General features: G+C 43.7%; 1 long non-coding RNA gene across 2 annotated transcripts; it reads left to right on the forward strand.

Moving 5' to 3' along the window:
- The first annotated feature begins 13,684 nt into the window (after window positions 1–13,684).
- On the forward strand, window positions 13,685–17,151 carry LOC126544979 (uncharacterized). 2 transcript variants are annotated; one of them, XR_008608323.2, is made up of 5 exons: window positions 13,685–14,814; window positions 14,951–15,179; window positions 15,253–15,411; window positions 15,970–16,128; window positions 16,937–17,151. It is a non-coding gene; the product is annotated as an uncharacterized lncRNA (long non-coding RNA). The 2 variants fall into 2 exon arrangements; XR_007602262.3 differs by having other exon boundaries at window positions 13,689–14,814; window positions 15,306–15,411.
- The last annotated feature ends 1,544 nt before the right edge of the window (window positions 17,152–18,695 follow it).

The raw sequence follows: 18,695 nt of genomic DNA on the forward strand, positions 1-18,695 counted from the left end.
CTGTCACCCAAATTGTCGCATCCCATAATGGACCTGCTTCAGTCGTTTCCCTTGTAGAAATAGGAACTTGATTATGGTCCTATGCTTTTCCACTCTGAACTTTTCTGGAGGTGCTGCAGTGTGCAGTTTAGACCTGAGAAAGAATGAACTGACGACTTAGGCAGTTAATTTTGGGACCACTGAAAAAAGATGAATTGGCCAATATACTCAGCAGTACCTAGCTAAATTTTTTCTGGGTGAGGCTACATACTTTTCAGTACCCCTGTGTAATTAGCTAGTTTTTCTGGCAGTGCAATTATAGTATTGATACCTGTGCCACATGGGCGTAGTAATGACACACTGCCTTAAAGGTAAATGCCATTTGCGTGTTGCCGCACGGACATAGTTAATGACATCAAAACAATGCCATTTGCGGCATAGTGTTCTCGGAACTCGTTCGGCTGTTGAATGTAGGTACCGCTGTTCCCAACCTGGTCGCGGGTGCATGCAAAAACCACATTTCACTAGAAGTAAACTGAAAATTCTTGACAAAGAATAAAGCCTTTAGTGCCATTTCTCGGACCTTTCTTGCAAAATTACTTTTTTTTTATCAAGAATGGCAAACATACTGCATTCTCTGCAGCTGTCACCATTATGACGTGTGATGTCATTAAAATTTCACGTACAGCCACAACGATGTGGTGGTGGTGGTGGTTATAGCTTCAAGTGTTTATCCTGGTGATCAAGGTCGGCAATTGCTCTACCCTAGCATCTCTTACAATATCACTGTGATATTTCACAACAGGTCCATTAAACGAGTCTCTCTTAAGAATGTAATGACGTGAAGATATTTTGTGGGTTATAACTGATTCTTATGGGAACACAAGGTATTGTAGGCATGCATGTGGAAGGTCCTTCTTTTGCAGGTTCCCCTGAAGAGCATCCCTTTCATCATGGTATTTCGGGCGCGGTCACAGAAAGTGTCAATGTCTCCTGTCTTATCACATGCTGCACAGTTCAGAGAATTGATATGCCTCGTCTTAAATAACCATGCTGATGTATGAGTCGATACTGTCCTTGTATGATATAGAAGTAAGGCTTCCTCTCGACAGAACCTCTTGTTTACACGGGGCATATGTAGCGTTACTCAAAGTGATTACGAATGTCAGGTTTTTTAACTTCATTACTCTTTGGGGCCTTGACTTTAGGAGGGTGCTAGAGCACTGGGTATGCAAAAGTATCAGCTTTTTCATTGGAGTAGCTTGTTGGGCTAGTTGGTACATGGTTTTACTAGGAAATGCCAGTAAACTTGAAAAGAGAAAAACGGAGGCAGACACGGACAAAACGGCAGGAAGGTGGCTGGGCTGGTTCGAGTTTGATTGAACAAGGTTAGGACGTCAAGACATTGCCGGAAATACCAGTGCGGGAGGGAATCCACTGAAATTTTACTGTGAAGCCTTTGTTGCCGAGTTATTTCACAAGAGCTAGTGATTTCCATGGGAACTTGCTAAACGGTACACCATGCAGCACAGCCTTTGTGTCCGTAAGAGGAACCACATTCCGTGCAGGCAAAGTATTTAGTTTGCGTAGTGCAGCAGCTACTGCCACGCCTTCCACCACTGTCAACGAGGTTGTGCAGACCCATCCATGTATACTTGTGGGTGACTTGGGTAAGTCTTGGCTTCTACAGATGGACTGCAGTTCTTTGACTGCAATTGTGGTACACTTAAGTTGCGTGTGCGCTCTTAAAAAAAGTTTGCCCCTTTTGGGGCTTATCTTGTCCCTCAACGATAATCATCATCTGCCTTACTTGTGTTTCCTTTCTTGAAAACTCGGTGCTCGCTACTTTCCTTTTGAGAATGCTATGTCACGCTGATTACGCACATGCTGTTTGTGACTCGGAAGTACCGGGATCGCAGCGGTAAAGGAAATGCCGAAAAGACGGATGACGATTATTTTTGTGGGACAAGGTAAGTTCCAAAGAGTGTAAATTTTTTAAAGAGTGTAATATCTTCGAATGGTCCAGGGTGAGTCTACCTTTTCTCTCTGTCTCCAGCAATGCAATGCTAAGACTTATGTTCACATCATAGACTTTCATTACATTAACATCTCTGTCTGGCATGGGTAGGAATATCCAGACGAAAATTTTGCTATTAATTTCTATTGGTTTCAACTGGAATGAACTGCTCTACAGGGAACACAGTTGAAAACCAACTGGTCTGCTACTGGTTTGAAGTGGTGTCAGCAGAAAACTACTGGTCTTAAACTGGGCTTCACTTGTTCCAGTGGAAGGTTACTGGACTTGAACTTGGATTGTATAGTTTACAGTATAAGACTACTCATGTTTAACTGGGATCACACTGGTTTCCGCAGAAGGCTATTGTATACTGGGTCTAGTACAAGACTACTGGCGTTGAACTGGGATTGTGTTACTAGTTCCACTATACATCTGTGCTGAGTCAATTGAAATAATAAAATGTCATCATATATGCTCTTCACCAAGGAAATGTCGTCAGACTTGTATATGTCCGTATGACCATATCCTACTGCTATGTGTGAAATTTCTGGCCGCACAACCTGCTGTGCTTTTGGTGCCGCATACTGTAAACTACTTGTGGGCTACATTACACCCTACTGCTAAGGAAATACCATGTGATCTTGGTATAGTCATTTTGAGGGTGCATTAAACTAAATTTGTCAAGTGTTTGGTTCACAACATTCAACTATTAGCCAAGGCCAAGCATATATATGTATATAGTAGGTTACAACTTAAAAAAAACAGCAGTTGGCAACCAAGGCACACGGACCGCGTGAGGTTGTTACTCCACCAGCCAATCACAGAAGCAGACAAACTCGTCATCATGCAACCATTTCAAAATGGTGTCGTACTTGATATCTCCGAAGTGTCTGTTGTTCTTGGAGAGCCTTTTCATCAGCGGAAGTGATGAGGTTAGCAACAGACATGGACAAAGCATATGGAGTCTGAGCATCTCGCTCTTCAACAGTCCGCGGTACAATTCATTCCACTGCTGAGCCCATTTTACTCTGGAAACTTCAATGCCAACTGAAGTGAAACTTGACAGCAAATAGTTGCAGCGAAGCAAGCATTTTATCTCAGTTCAATAAAGAATTAGGCTTTCACCATTCCACTAGTAATAGATGACTGAAAACACCTAAAATTAAGTGCTTATAATTTTATTTTACTGGGGAGGAGCCGTCAAGAGCAACGACCTTCAAGTCCAGCTTCGGGCTGTCCACCCAAGCAACCTTGGCCAACTGCCGCTGCTTGGCCGATCGTCGGGAAATGATCGTCAAACGACTATATTGGCCAGCGAAGGTTGGCGAGAGGTCGGTATGACAACGGCCGCCGCCTTTACCGGCGGGCAGTCGGCAGAGGGCGTCTTGCCAACCTCTCTGTCAGACTGACTCCCGACCCGCCAGTTGGTCGCCGGCTCGGTACGATGGCAACGCGTCGGACCAACGCCCGAGGCCGATGAGTAGCATAATTTAATTTTTATATCAATTCCTGCCTGTCGGTCTATACTTATAAAATTCTCACTAGGGAAATTTGTTATAGGTGAAGGTAATACATTGTTATGCTTACAGAATTTATACTTTTCGTGACTATTACATATATACACAGCTGCATTATAGCGCAATACGTTCAGAAACAGCGATATATGTGTGTGGGACCGTTTTCTGAAGCAATATGAAACTCGTCGTACGCGTAAATATGTGAATTAACCTGCCATGCTTCTTTAAGGGAAATTCTCGGGATGCTTGCAAGGATTAATTCTGTAAACATGCGGAATTTCACGTGGGCTGTGGTATATATTATGAATTTTCGCTAATTCTTTTTTATTGTAATTTAAACACTAAACTTCTAGAAATATTTGGGGTTTAACAAAGCAAACGTCACTAAATTAAACTTGTACCTACCGCCCTAAACATGGCCTCCGAGATGCCATCATAGAGCGCCGACGAATCTCTGGGGCGGAGCGCTGAAGCGGTTAGTGCGACCAGACATCGCATCGCTCTGTTAGCGCTGCCCTCGGCGCGCTGCCACGTTCGCTGCACTGCTAGTTTTCCTCCTACTCCCTCCCACAAGCGTCTTCTCTCCACAAACGTCACCCCCCTCTTCCACCCGGACTCTCAGCCTCCGCGCCAAGAGCTGCAACACAGAGGCGCCTTCCCCACCCACTGCATCCAGCCACCACTAAAAAGAGACGCGTTTTACGATGCTTGGCATCTTTCTTTGCCTCCCTCAAGCTCCTTTATGCATCAACTAATAGCGCTTTCACTCGTGTGAACGACAAGTGCACCAGAACATACGTATGCTCAGCCTGAAGTTAACTTATGCGAATTATTACAGACTGTGGAGCTAGGAGTCCTTGAATTCCGCTCAGCAGGCAGTACCGAGCGGTGATGCTTTCATTCCCAAACAGAAAAACTAATGCAGGCCTTGCTCCACAGTGATTTTTTTATATTTCATTTATCACGGCAAGACTATTCGTATCCTCCTCTTTTGGATATTTGACGTAAGTAAAGTGTCAGAAAACTAGTTAAACATCTATTTACTACAGCTGGCGCAGATATATTGTTTACTCAAAATGAATTGGTCAGATATGAATTCACAATTTAAAATTTCGGAAGAACATGCGCGACGAGGTGATAACACTGAACGCACGCTGAGCATTTGCCAAAAGGCGAACGCGAATTGTATTGAACCAAGAACAGAACTACGGTTAGGAAAATGCATATTATGTGGAAACCGCTGGAAACAAAAAAACAGTGGCGCAAGAAAAAAAGAGGACTAGAAACAGAATGAGCCCTGTGTCCTCGTCTTTCACGCCATGATGTTTCCCATGAGCCAAATAGCCCAAGCAAACGTTATGCGACATACTAAGAATTAACTTCCCCTAATGAAAGTGCTGATGTCTTCATTTTGCAGGAGATGACTGGGGAGCGCCAGGGGTTTTCTGTTCCTGCTTTGCTACGGGACTGTGAAACGTAAATGCATCAATAGTATAACTTCGGTGATGCACCTACAGCAACACAATCTCGAAATCTTCTCAGCCAATCTTTTCTTCCTTTTAGTAGAAATGATTTGGCTGCTACGACGGCGCAATTCATCTGCTACGGCACCGAGTCCCACTACCCATTCTCTAAATTTTTGTTTCTTCTTTCAAGAAATGGTTTGCCAAAGGCTCGAGGATCCCTTTTTACGAGTGCGTCCCAGCAAGACTTTCTCTGTTGCACGCTTCTGCAGCAGCACTTCGCGCTCGCCCAGGTTTTCTCGCATAGTTTCCGCGTGGGCGATTTTCAAATAGCAATGCAAGGTTTTCCCTCATGGTGCGGGCTGCCGATTTGACACTCGGCACGCCGCTTTCCGGTTTTCCAGTTGGGCTGGCAAGCGCTCTGTTAGGCACTCATACATAACAGACAACTGTATCCTCGCAGTAAGCGCGTTTCTCTTCGGTGCAACAAAAAATACGTTCCTTCATAAAAAATCTAACACGTATGATTTCGGCTCATATGTATATCTACAGCACACCGACCTCTTAATGGAATAGTGCTTTATGTTCAGATTCATGATTTATCATTCGCTATGTGCCACTGGCTGCGCGCAATTCAGTCTAATCCTTCAGACTGAGCATGTGCCATCTTCTTCGGGTGATTCGTGACGGACGGCGCCGCGCCGTCCGCTGCTCGAGACTGTGAAGCCTCCTTTCTTTTCGAACTCGCGCTGCTGCTTGCGGACGGAATGCTTTTCTCCGGAGCCTGAGGGGACGAAACTTGTTCTGGCCTTTTTTTTCTTTCTTTTTCAGCTTCTTCTTGGATCACTGGTAAAGAAAGTTGTGAGTTCGGCGGCAAGCGAACCGCCTGGTTTCCGCGACCCCGAATGTAAAGACGAACACAGCCCCCTCACTCCCCCCACCAACACGTCGCGCGAGAGCAGGCGGGGACCATTCATGCCGTGCAGGCGGCGATCATGTTACAGCGGGGCTGGGGAGAGGAGCGGGCTTCCTGCCGCCGAAACGCGCCTGCGCGCGTATACTACTCCTTGCCCCGCAAAACACACAGTGGAAAGTGCGTGATATATCCTAAGAATTTGAAAAGGCGGTAGCGCAAGAAGACACGGATGGAGACGAGAGGACAAGGATGGGTGCTGAACTTCCAAACACATTTTTTGTGAATGAATCACGAATATATACATGCTGTCCGAGCCCGGTGTAATCATCTGCGCATTCGTAAATATGCCAACTATTTGTCTGACAGCGTGATGGATGCCATGTTGACACATCCCCATGCTTACACAGCTTTTTTTTCCTCTCCTCCATCGATGATGGAAATAAAGTTCAAGTTCACTTCTAGAAATCGGTTCAGATTCTGCGATTTCCCGTATAACACGAGTTTTACTCTTCTTAATAACGAAAGTGTTTACAAGGTCGGGCGAACAGTCCCTGCAAGTCAGACAATGACTTGCCAGAAAACCTTCGAAATCTTTTCCTTCACGCGGATTTTTTTACATTGTTTGCGTGCTTCCTTAACCTATCATTAACACATCTCCCAGTATGGCCAATGTACACTATTCCGCACCTTAAAAGAATTTCATAGACTACCCCTTATGCGTATTCAATAAAAGGCGGCCTGTGCTTTATGCCGCAGTCACGTTACTGGCTTGCTTCCGGGTCGGTCATTCTACAAAGCTTTTACAGCTTATGGGGAGCAGCGAACACTCGTAACGCTGAGCCACCTTTTCCAAATTGTGGGATAGTGTGTGAACGTAAGGTATCACAGCTACATTCTGCCTACGCTGTGCGCGGGTTTCGCACGTTTGTGGCTTTGTGCGCATATTTCTCAGCAGGTTCCCTGCAGTATTCTTAGCAAAAAAAAAAAAAAAGCCCTCCTCCATTGCACCCTGTGAAAGTGGATGTACAACGAAACGATTGCCGACGTTAGACGACGTTACTCAGAAACCAACCACCACTAACACCACAAGCGACGTACGTAACGCGGGCACGCATGTATACGGAAGTGCAGCATATATGGCCCCCGCCAAGCGCAAGAGCCTTATGGAACGAAATGAATCTTTGAGGGTAAATTGTCAGAAAATGCGTAAAATACAACTTAAGCACAAGCTTCAGACATGATAACTTCGGATTGCAAATCGAGTATGCGGGAAAACATAATTCTGTTACGCGGAAACTGAAAGACAAAGCCCTTTTCTAGCTGCCATTTGAGGTCTGTCTGAGTGGCCACGGCCGGTAGGTGGCGGTACCTCAGATTAGTACCACAGAGAAAGGCGGAAAAAAAAAGCGAGCTCGCCATGCAATAAGCTGCATAAACATGCAGGGCGCCAGAAGAAAGGAAAAGCACTTTTAAATTGAGGAGCAGTTAAATAGAGAACAAATCGGGGTGTATGCGGTTATAAAAAACGCACCTTAGAGACTTAAAAGATGCACCAGTCATTGAGAATTATGTTTGGGAAGGTTGCAACAGAACTAAATCGAAAGGAAAGGGAGGGGGGCCGGAATGTTCAAATGGGAAAAAGCATATTCAAAGTGTCAAGGGCATCTTTGGTTTTCAGGCACAATGAGTGGAAATAAAACTTGGCTGGGCTTAACGTATTTATGAACGAGAAAACATTGCAGAGAGAAGAACCAAGGCTTAGCGGAATGCCTAAGTGCTGATATTAGGCGTTTTCGGAAATAATGCCGAAATTACCCTGTTAGGTGACATGAATGCCCACATACAGGATCTAGACGTTTATACCGACAACAACAGGAAGTTATTGCTGGACCTTTGTGAGCAACGTAACCTCGTTATCGTAATTACGGGCCGTAAATCTGATGGTCAGATCAGATGGGAAGTTGGAAATAGGCAATCGACTATTGCTTACTGTCTGATGACGGAAGATATTTATGATAAGTTCAGATCAGTTGAGATAAGCTGAGCCATTGGCGAGTAAGACTGTAGTAACACAAGGACTGGCCATAAACGCACCATATTGAAAATGGGATATGTAGTTGTGAAGGAGAGCACGGAGCGAAGAATGGCCAGTCCAAATTTGAACGCTTAACAAATAACAAATATAGCCACGGGAGTCGAGAAAGAACACGGCAAATGGCCAAGCAAAAAGTGGGAATACAATGAGCTTCTAAATGTAATGACGAGAGAAATTAGGAAGGAGAAGCAACACGTTTGTTGGAAAACAAAAAGGAAGTCAAAAAAGCTGGTGGAACAGCGTGATACCCGAAGCGATCGATGAACGACAGAAAGCATTACGAGAACATAAGCAGGCATAGAAAGTGCAGTTGCCACAGGTTGAAGTAGACAGAAAATTAGAAGTATACCGGAAGAAAAAAAATCTATTGTTATAATACTGGTTCAAGCAAAGTTCAAAGGTGAAAGTGAACGTTGGTTGTCGGAAATACGTGAGAAAAAGAAGGCCGCGCCTAGAATATTTTGAAAACACACAAACTTATTAAGCAGAAAGTCTGGAACACAACAGCATGTCCTAGACTAAGATAAAAAAAAATGGAAGGGGATGCGACATTAAATTACATCCGAAAAATAACGACCGAATCATTCCAAGGCAATGATGAAGTAGTTTTAAAGAAGAAGAGCGTTAACGAGAACCAGAGAAAATTCTAAAGCGCACAGCCATAGGGTTAGGCGAGGTTCCCGTTAGGCTGATTAGCGAACTAGGATCAAAAAGTAAGGAAGCTCTGTGGGAAGCAGTAGAAAAAGGCTTACAAGATAGGCGAATACCAGACAGCCGGGGACAAAGTAGAATGAATTTAATGTATAAAGATAACGGAGAAAAGAATTGAATTCACCCATATAGACCGTTGACCATTATATCGGCAATATACATGTTAGCAATACAGGTAATTAAATTACAAGTGCAAACATGGGCAGAGAATGGTATGGGAGAACTTCAGAACGGGTTCAGAATAGGCGTCTGGATGATAACTTATTTGTTCTTATTCAGTGTATTGAAATATCCAAAGAGAGGAGACTGTTTTATGTGGCTTTTTTAGATATTACCGGAGCGTATGACAACGTAGACCACAAAATTTTGTGGGATATTCTGGAAGGCATAGGCAACGACTTTATATAGCTTTTGACAGAGACCTACCTAGAAAATACAGTTTGCGTTGAATGGGGAGGGATGAGGAGCGAGAAGCAAGTTGATATCAACTAGGGACTGCTGTTTGTGATGTACATGGTAAGTATGAAAAGGGCGCTAGAGGGAAGCAATTTTGGGTTTTCTCTCTCATACAAACAGGCGGTTAAAATAGTAGAGCAGTAGCTTCCAGGTTCGTTTTATGCGGACGACATTGTGTTGCTAGCTAACAAGCGGAGTGTTATGCAACGCCTGGAGAATATATGTGCACATGAAGGTGAGAATTTAACATTTGAAATTTAGTGTTAGGAAATCAGCTTTTATGGTAAACAGTACTCAATGAAAACAGTGAACAGACAGTATCAATACAGGGCCAGGAAACACCTCGAGTAAAAGAACACAAATACCTCAGTATACACTAAAAAAAAAAAAAAAAAAAATCCACGCTTAATCTCACGCTAAACTGTGAGTTTTAGCGTGACGCGCATGTAAGTGAGGCGCGGATGACGTTTCAGGCACCCGTGACCGAAAATAAGCGTGACATTCCTTTGTGTAAGCATGAGGACAAGACTGCCTGCCATGGTTCTGTCTTGTGCGAGCGTGAGCGAGCCGCGTACGCGTGAGAAACGCAAATTACACGCTTAACATCCCGCAGAGCGCTCGCGTGGGAACTTTCCATCACCCATATAAAAAATCCGAATAGCGGATCCGTTTTATATCACGGGATCTGCGCGGAGCGTGGGCGAGGGAAAACAACGCTGTGTGTCTTCTCACTGCCCTGCGGTGAATGCGAAACTTTTCTTGGGGGGGGCTGAAGGAGACCGTGGTGTTTTGAAGACTGCACCCGGCCATTTTTCGTGTGGATTTTCCGGCGGACTGCCACGAGCGACGTTCGTTCATTGCAGCGCAGAGCTTCCGGTCTAATTGTCAGAGTTGGTGTGTATCGCCATAGTATCGCCACGCTCACTTCTACAGACCTTCATGGCGTACAACGCCGGTGGTGTCTGCAGACATTGTGCACTGTGCCGAGTTTACGAGAGTTTACGAGAGAGAATCCACCGCGGTCTGACGGCTCCAGCGCCATATGGATAATGGATATATGTAGCGGTCCTTCACCTGCTATTCATGGACGATGTAAATATACAGGTAAGAACAATACTCATGGTTCGCTTTTGTTAAATAGCGGCTGACTGCCAATTGGTCATGATTTCCGGTATGTGCTTGTATGATGTGTGGTGCAAAATTTACCGTAATGGTGAATTTATTGAAAAGCGAGCAGTAGCGTTGATCGAAATAGATAGCAGTCATCATCGTGCTTGTTTAACAAGTTTTAACACCGGGCTGTTGGATTTTTCTGAATTGTTCAGCTAATTGCGCTGAAGTACCAAATTCACACCATTTCTATTGTTTTTAATTTATCTTCGCCAACTCACCGTTCTCTCTGTGCCCGCTGCCATTTCGCCTCGGGCAAGGGTGGCGAGCTTGGAGTTGTCACTGCATTTTGCACTGTGCTTCTTCTCATGGTTTAGAACTCTGTTAGTGACGCATCGATGTGGTGTGCCGTGTATGCCGTGTAGTTGCCGCGTATGCCGCTCATAGTATACTGCGGCCTATAATGTGAAAATTCATAATTTTGTGAGCTATTTGTCGACTGACAGTAACCTGCATCTCCGAAGCGCTGCATGCGAGGTTGCAACCACACGCTCTACTTAATTTGTAACCTCAATTGCACTCTGCATTGGGATATCTATCTTGTGTAGCTCTGCATATTTTACATTTTTAGCTTTAAAAAGAGGAAGTGTGACTGTGTTCGATGAACACGAATGTACTGTGCCCGTTGCAGCTCTTGATTTCCAGCTGCAAACATGTCTATGTCCACAGTGAAAGTTCACGTGTGATAAGTTCACGTAGAATGCCATTCTTGTCAGAATTTCCATCTGCATTGGGTTTAGAATTAAGCGTAACTGCGTTTTTATACCTCATTTTTGCTTCTATAATGAAAGCTTCTATCAAAAGCGTTGCCACTTGTGTTCGAACTTTTAAACTTTATTTTTATCAAGAGTATAATGGAATAATATCAGTTGCAGCTATGTGACTCACCTAATTGCGTTTTGCACATCGTTATTTTGTTTTTCAGGTCCCATTTGAAAGCAAATAAATGTTTGGAAGTAGGATTGATAAAAATGAACAAAATTGAAAATGTTCCTTCTGATCTTATCAAAAATACTGAAATTTTCTGAGCCTTCATTCGTCGCTTCAGAAGCAGGCTTGCAATGCATGCTCTCATTAATGCGGTGATTTGACCATTTTTCCCATATCCCCAAATTCTAAAAACTTCCGGACCGCAACATTTTAAGAGCAGTCAGTAGGAGAAATCTCAGAAGTGCAATCAATGTTAAAGCAGTGAAAAAGCAAGAGGTACTAGTTTAAACACATTTAGCCTAAAGGAAACATATTTTCATCTCTAAAGTATTATACTTTGCGTATAAAGAATTTTTTTTTCAGATAGCGCTAAGCGACCTTATAAGGTCATGCAGTGTCTGGGGGGAAACAAGGCTCCTCATATGCGGCCGTCAGCAGGAAAACGCTGAGATGAGCGATGACACATCCCTAGAAAAGGCACTAGTGATGTGCATATGCCTTAATGGTATGCAATATGTAACATATCCGGCGGCATATGGCGAATTTTAGTGCAACCAACTTAAAGCCAAGAACAAGCAAAGAAATATCATGGGTGCAAACTACATTAAAGGATTTGTTTACTGCGTTGCGCATTTAAACCAAACTCGTATAAAGACTTACGCTTTCTCAGTGATCTGAAAACGCTTTAACTTTAAGTTTTGCTTTTAAGCATCAACGTTTCATTGTATCATATTTTCTGGGAATGAATATTATGAATAAAAGATTTACCCCAGGATGAAATATATCTCATACTTTTTTCGCTGCCTAGAATGTTCGTCCTTCTTATAGAAAGAGGCCAGTGAAAAAAATATTATCAGGTATCAAGAAGGCGCCGTGACCCTGCTTCAAGCCCACCAAATATGAACTAGTGTTTGAAACTTGTGAACGTGTCGGTGTACATATACAATTACAAGAAATAAAGACCTGTATCAGAATATTTTGCCTGGCATTTATGTGGCATGAAAAGTACAAAAAAGCGTTCGCTTTCGTGTGGTACTTCTATGCCGGCCACCACACAAGCATGATGCATGATGCGCATGCATCATGCATCATGCTTGTGCGCATGCGCACTTCGTGTAATATATATATATATATATATATATATATATATATATCGTTTTTTTTTTGTGAGACCGAAAGTCCCCTCTCATGTTATATTAGTGGTCGCATCATTTTGTGCATATACGCTAAGCGTTTAATTGGTTTTTTAGTGACGTGCCACAAGGGACCATGCACACTGTCCGACAGCCGCTGAGCCAATTCGTATATTTAAGAAGCTGTGTTGATGCACCTTAGTCTTGCAGAGGCCGCCAAATTTAATGTCTTGTCATCGGTCACAAGAAAAGCTAGCATAATAAAGTAACGGGGCACGAAAGGTCTTCACGAGTGGTTCAGGCAGCAATTGAACAACACTTTGAAATTGAACCTTCAGGCCATGCGTTCACACGCGCCAGTGCGTTCCGACAGGCTGCGCAGTCCTTTGAAGAAGTGAGAGGCAGCAATTTTTTGTTGTTGTTGCTTTTGCGTAACAAATGTTGAAGGACGAATATATATAATGACGGAATATATACCAGCTATACAAAAGCGATGACGGCGGTTCATCACACGGGGAAAAACAGCAACCATCACATACAGACGTCAGTGACAGTTCATCTGGCAGTTAGATCGCCTTCCGGCTAAAGGATGGTTCTGTGTTTTATTCTGGACTGATAGAACTCTAGTAATTAGAGTGAATAATGAAATCAGAATCAAATTTATTTTCTCCATATATGCGGGTGCGCATGCAACGACCACTATTATGATAGCAAGAGTACGTGGAGACCAGTGTGCAAGTCGCAAGAAGAAGACATATCGCGTAAGTATTACATTTGCTTTACCAAAAAGCACAAGATTTCAATACTTCAAAAACGGATATGTTTGCAACACCATTGTGTCGTTCATTATTGCTTTCTTCTTTTGTAGTTAAACTATCGAGAAAATAACTATTTAACGGGGAACAAAATTTAATCAAGTGGATATTGCATTAGACAGTTCTCGTAATCGTCATCTGAACTGCAGAAAGAGTCAAGCAAAATTGTTCGCGAACGGCGCGTTAATTGTAAACGGCCCTGTCGCAGCACAGAAAAAATCGTCAAACGAACTAAGCGCAGGCGACTCGTGGATTGTACAGTTCTAGGAAACATTTCAGTTGAATGTTTTCACTGGGGAGGGTGAAAGAAGCGATTATACGAAGGCGAATTGTGAAGAGATGTCAAAATCTGCAATTTTTCTAGCTATTGTCGATTCGTCTAAGAATAATTAAGGCTGCATGCCAATCAATGTAAATCATAAAATAGAGCATTTCTGCTGTCGACGTGGATTTGATTGGGAAGAACTAGAGTTCGATCAAATTCTTCCAATTTTCGCTCAATTAACTAATGACGTTCAACAATCAAGCAGTTAAGAATTAATAAATTCATGGTATATCATGAGTGTTTTTTCAAGCGCCGTCTCCTGTGAAGCATATCTACCATTTTCGTGCAAAGCTCTCTGGAAATCGTATTGACTGTGTATGCATGCATGCACCTATCGAACTTCGTGCACATATAGACGTGATGCTTTGACGATAAATACTTATTAAAATTCAAATTATTTATTTCTGCCTTGTAAAGGTACAGACAGCAGAGGCGCAGAAAAAGCTGTCAGATACAGATTGACAAAGCCGCAGCCCCCTTTCGCTTGGCAGAGCCTTTACAGCGACACTTTTAAAACAAAGACAATTGCACCCGGTAATAACAGGTATACAATACTGAGCAAGTACAAAAGGAAACCAATCAAGATTATACGATATTTGTACAATACTCCCAAACAAGAAAACAGAACCTACATGCTAACGTACATAGCACCCAAAGTACTGTTCGACACGTTGAAGAGGTCAAAATTATTGTTCACATAAGGTATATACATATTCGTATAGCGCTACCAATCCCTGCAAAATATAGAACGCAGATTTTCATTACACACACGCACGCACGCACGTGCACAGCACACACACCAAAAGGAAACGGCAACGCGCTCACAGGAAGCGCCTGAAAAACGAAAAAAAAGGAAAAGTGTGGGGAACCGACGTCGTCTTGGGCTGTCGCCTCTCCCTCTCCCAGAAGGAATGAAGAGGTTCTTGGAAAGCAGGGACGGACGGGCGATTCTCTCTGTCAGCATCAGCTCCCACCAGCGAGGACGGGGCGAGAAAGCGAAACGGGACTTTCCTTGCTGTCTATTTTTTCTTCGTCAGGCCAACGCCGCTTGCTTGCAGGGGCGCAGGCGAGTTCCCGCCAAATGGCGCGGGTGCGTGAGTTGCCGCCAAATGCTAGCTCTGGATGCCAGCTCGTTCCGCGTCTCATGGTAGACTAGTTGGTGCATTTCTGTTATCATGGACTGCGCATATAAACGCAAGCTACACAAAAGTGACATGGACAAGAACAGCGCAAGCCTTTTACATGCAGTGGAGCCGCCGTATCTCGCCGTTCAAGATATGCGTACTCGTAAGTGGCATTTTAATTTCACGTTGTGTAATGCATGACTGTCTTTTTCAAGTGAACAAAGGTCGCTTTGTATTGTGTAAATGGTTTTGCAACGTATGATAAACTCCTTGACTTTCGGGCTTATTTTTTCTGACAGGAAGAAAAAAAAAAGAGGCTTTCCATGAGAACGGATCAAGCGTTCGAGAGTTGGGACAGGGAAATGTGAGACGTACTTTCATGTATATATTTCTAATATTATTTTTTCGTCTTGTATTCTCGTTAATTTTTCTCTAGGAAACACTGGAACGACACTGCTTAAATTGAAGCACAGTGTGCGAATGACCTGCTACGCTCGGAACTGTTATCACCATTCGGGAAGAAATTGGGTAAGACGCTTGTCTGGTTATTATTGCGGAAAAGTCATAATTAATTAGAAGTTGCTTTCGTTCCTTCCCACAGATGAAAAACCATAACTGTAAATACCTGTATGATATACGTCTGGTGCATTGCAGGTAAGAATGGATTGTGTGTGGCGCGCTTCACCGCATGTGGACTAGAGTAGATCTAGGAACATCAGACAAGAAGACACGTATGTGAAACCCTGCGGATAGCCCATATGTAAGTTCTTCCTCAATTTTTCTTTTGTTGCATTTTCGTAGTTTACGTGTAATACTTTGTCACCGCGGTCTCGACGTTATGTATACCTATACATTTGTCTCGTGGCAGTCTGCGTGCTAGTTTGTTTGTGCAACTATGTGTTGTATTCATTTATCGCGCTGCCTGGATGGTTTTTTTTTTTCACTGATATTCCGACCAAAGTCGGTAAACCTATCCTTCCTGTCCTCATGTTTCCTTGGGCGGCTCTAAAGCGTATCTTAGAGGAATATTTAGCTTCAGATTCCCGCATGGAACAGATGGTGAATGACATGCTGTGTTTTCTTTTTAGAGAAACTATGTATTCATGTTTAATATTTGGTTGATTTTCATTTTGTCATTCATACAATACCGCAGCCATATGCCATTCTGTCATAGAACGTTGTTTCTAGATATATTTGTTTTATGTGGTTAAAACATTTAAAACGAGAGCGTTTCTTATCCTGGCCATTATTTTTTACAGAACACGATAACCACGTATTTGGATGTCTGGTTTAACTCTACGTGCGCTGGTTCGTGCAGGTGAACTTTTTTTCCAGATACGGAGGAACGGACACCGGTCGTGCCGTGAGCACTATTCTGCAGGGCATACTTACAAATGAAGCTGCACTGCAGTTCAGCTGGAAAGGGTCGCAGGGAGGAAGCACGCCTTCGTGAAGCTCATGGCCATCACGAATATAAGTAAGAAATATGGCATAACAATCAGCTTTCTAGTGCACGTTGCGAACATCGGTACCAACTGCATGCTTAGTTTTTTTTTCTTCATTCAAACAAGCTGCTGCTTATTGCATCTTGCTGCGTCCAGTATTAGCATTTTCTTTAATAAAATAATGCCGTAATAAGTGAGTTCTACTTGCGGCGTCCATATTTTGCCACTGCTTTTGAGGAGTTTGTTTTGCTTCACCATATAATATATGCTGTATATGCTGTTTCTGCTTTAACCCATGTATGCTAACTGTTTTCTGCAAAACATAGACCTATCATCGTTGCCATCATGTCAGCAAGTATATGTATCATGCCATAAGCTTCCCCTCTTGCCTCTCCAGACATTTACCTATTCACCTCCTTGTGCCGCTTGGCGCACTCCGGGCTCCGGCGCGTTCTTTGTCTCAGCGTTTCAACTCGGCTGTTTCATACAGTGCTCACGGGAAGCAACAAGACCTATCGTGGTGTAAATAGCCGCGCTACCTATAGACACAGTAGTATGCGTGTTTTGCTATGGTTCCGTGTTCAGTTCCCCCTATTGCTAACGACATATAAATTACCAACTATCCGGTACTTACACGATTTGTGTCGTCCAGCCACTCTTCCTGACAGCTTCGATACTGATTTGCACGTCCCTAATATTGCTTTGTTGTCGTTTCTTTAATGTTTCGTGAATATCTGACTTATGATCTTTTTGATTGTTTCACTTCTTCAAATGGAATGCGACTCACCAACTGAACTATAAAGCGGGGGCAGCTTTCTTATATGTGCCGCTTTTTTGCAGCATCTGTGAGGAGCACGTTCCCTGACGCTTCACTAGCATCAGTGGCCGGAGTCGCAAAACGCTGGTTGGTTGGAGCAGCTGACAGGGATGGAGGCCGGAATGAAAGAAGGCGCCGTGACCGTGCTTCAAGCCCACCAAATATGAACTAGTGTTTGAAACTTGTGAACGTGTCGGTGTACATATACAATTACAAGAAATAAAGACCTGTATCAGAATCTTTTGCCTGGCATTTATGTGGCATAAAAAGTACAAAAAAGCGTTCGCTTTCGTGTGGTACTTTTATGCCGGCCACCACACAAGCATGATGCATGATGCGCATGCTGTTGTAAATGCATGATGCAAATGCTACGATTATTCGGGGCGTCAAAAGCAACGTCGGCTTTCAGCACCGGGCCGGTGCAATGCCGACCATTATTGTCGCCAGGGCCATGGCTGGCCCGCGTGTGGCATGCGCTCGGCTGCGTTGGCCAAATAGAATGGCCCTACGGCTGGCCGACTGACTACGTACCTAAAGCCTTGGTAGGCCCTCGTATGGGACGCCGTCGGCCAAGTCGGCCACAGTGGTCGGGCCTACATCGATTGCCGACGATCGGCCGACGTTAGGCCAATGTCAATCCCCAAAGCTGGGCCGCCCTCGGTTGCCGAGGTCGGGCCAACCGTTTTGCAGTCGGCCGGAGACGTCGGGCCGACTTTTTGCCACGGTCTTTTTGTTGCTTGGGCAATGGGCCTGTGACAGGGCTGAAGATCATGGTCTTCCGCCCCCGGTGCGGGTGCGGCCCGTGAATACGACAACATAGTCCCTTAGGACCAAATAAAGTTTCTTGTCTGTCTGGCCGTCTGTGTGGTTACCGCCTTACTTAGGTAACAGGGAAAGTTTGAAGTACAACCTATTTGCAGCCTCGTGGAGGAACAGTGGCTGGCGGTTATGAGGGCGTGGGCGGGGTTTCACTGCAGACTTGAGTTATATCCAACTATAGCTTCTGCAGCTGTCACTATAGCTTAACACGTAGAGCTTCATTCCTGTGTTGACTCATGATCAAGGCTTAACTTGACAGGGTTTAGACCTAGTAGCTGGAAGTAGCAAAGCAAGGCAGGCGAACCTTGTTATCGAAGCCGCATGCTACAGGGAACTACACTCGTTATATACGATATTCGTTATAAGCGTGTATGATTTCCTACACGTCGATATCGGTGTCAAACATACTAGATGTATTCTTAAATTCCTATTGTTCGCTATACCCGTGCTTATTATCGAGGTTCGACTTGTTGCATTGACTCTAACGACTATGGATATTTTTGTAGGTGTTCTTGAAATATACGGGGATAACTGGAATGAGAACACATATATCCGTAAGCAGAGATCATCATTGTCGTCAGGCTATCGTCAGATTCACTTCAAAGGTATTAAAGGACCAGCTCAGTGATATACAGTCATCCTAATTATCTTGCATCATGTGACCGCATCCTACGCCTGCAAGTTTTCAGACTACTACAGCTAATCATTCGCTGCTCTAAAAGATTCTACTGTACTTTCTTGCTTTTGGTCCGAATTCTGTTAGACTGAATCAATAATAATCACCGGTTAATTTAAAGCAACAACCCACTACCATACATTAAAGAAGCCAAAGTGGTCCAGTAGATATTAATCAACATATATGCGGTTGACCTTTTTTCCCCTTCTGCTAAATGCATTCTTGGACAAAGTGTCATGATGTAGCGTAGTTACTGCTAATGCCCACAGAAAAAGGAAAAAAAAAAA

Source organism: Dermacentor andersoni, chromosome 10, assembly GCF_023375885.2.
Source record: "Dermacentor andersoni chromosome 10, qqDerAnde1_hic_scaffold, whole genome shotgun sequence".
Taxonomy (NCBI): domain Eukaryota; kingdom Metazoa; phylum Arthropoda; class Arachnida; order Ixodida; family Ixodidae; genus Dermacentor; species Dermacentor andersoni.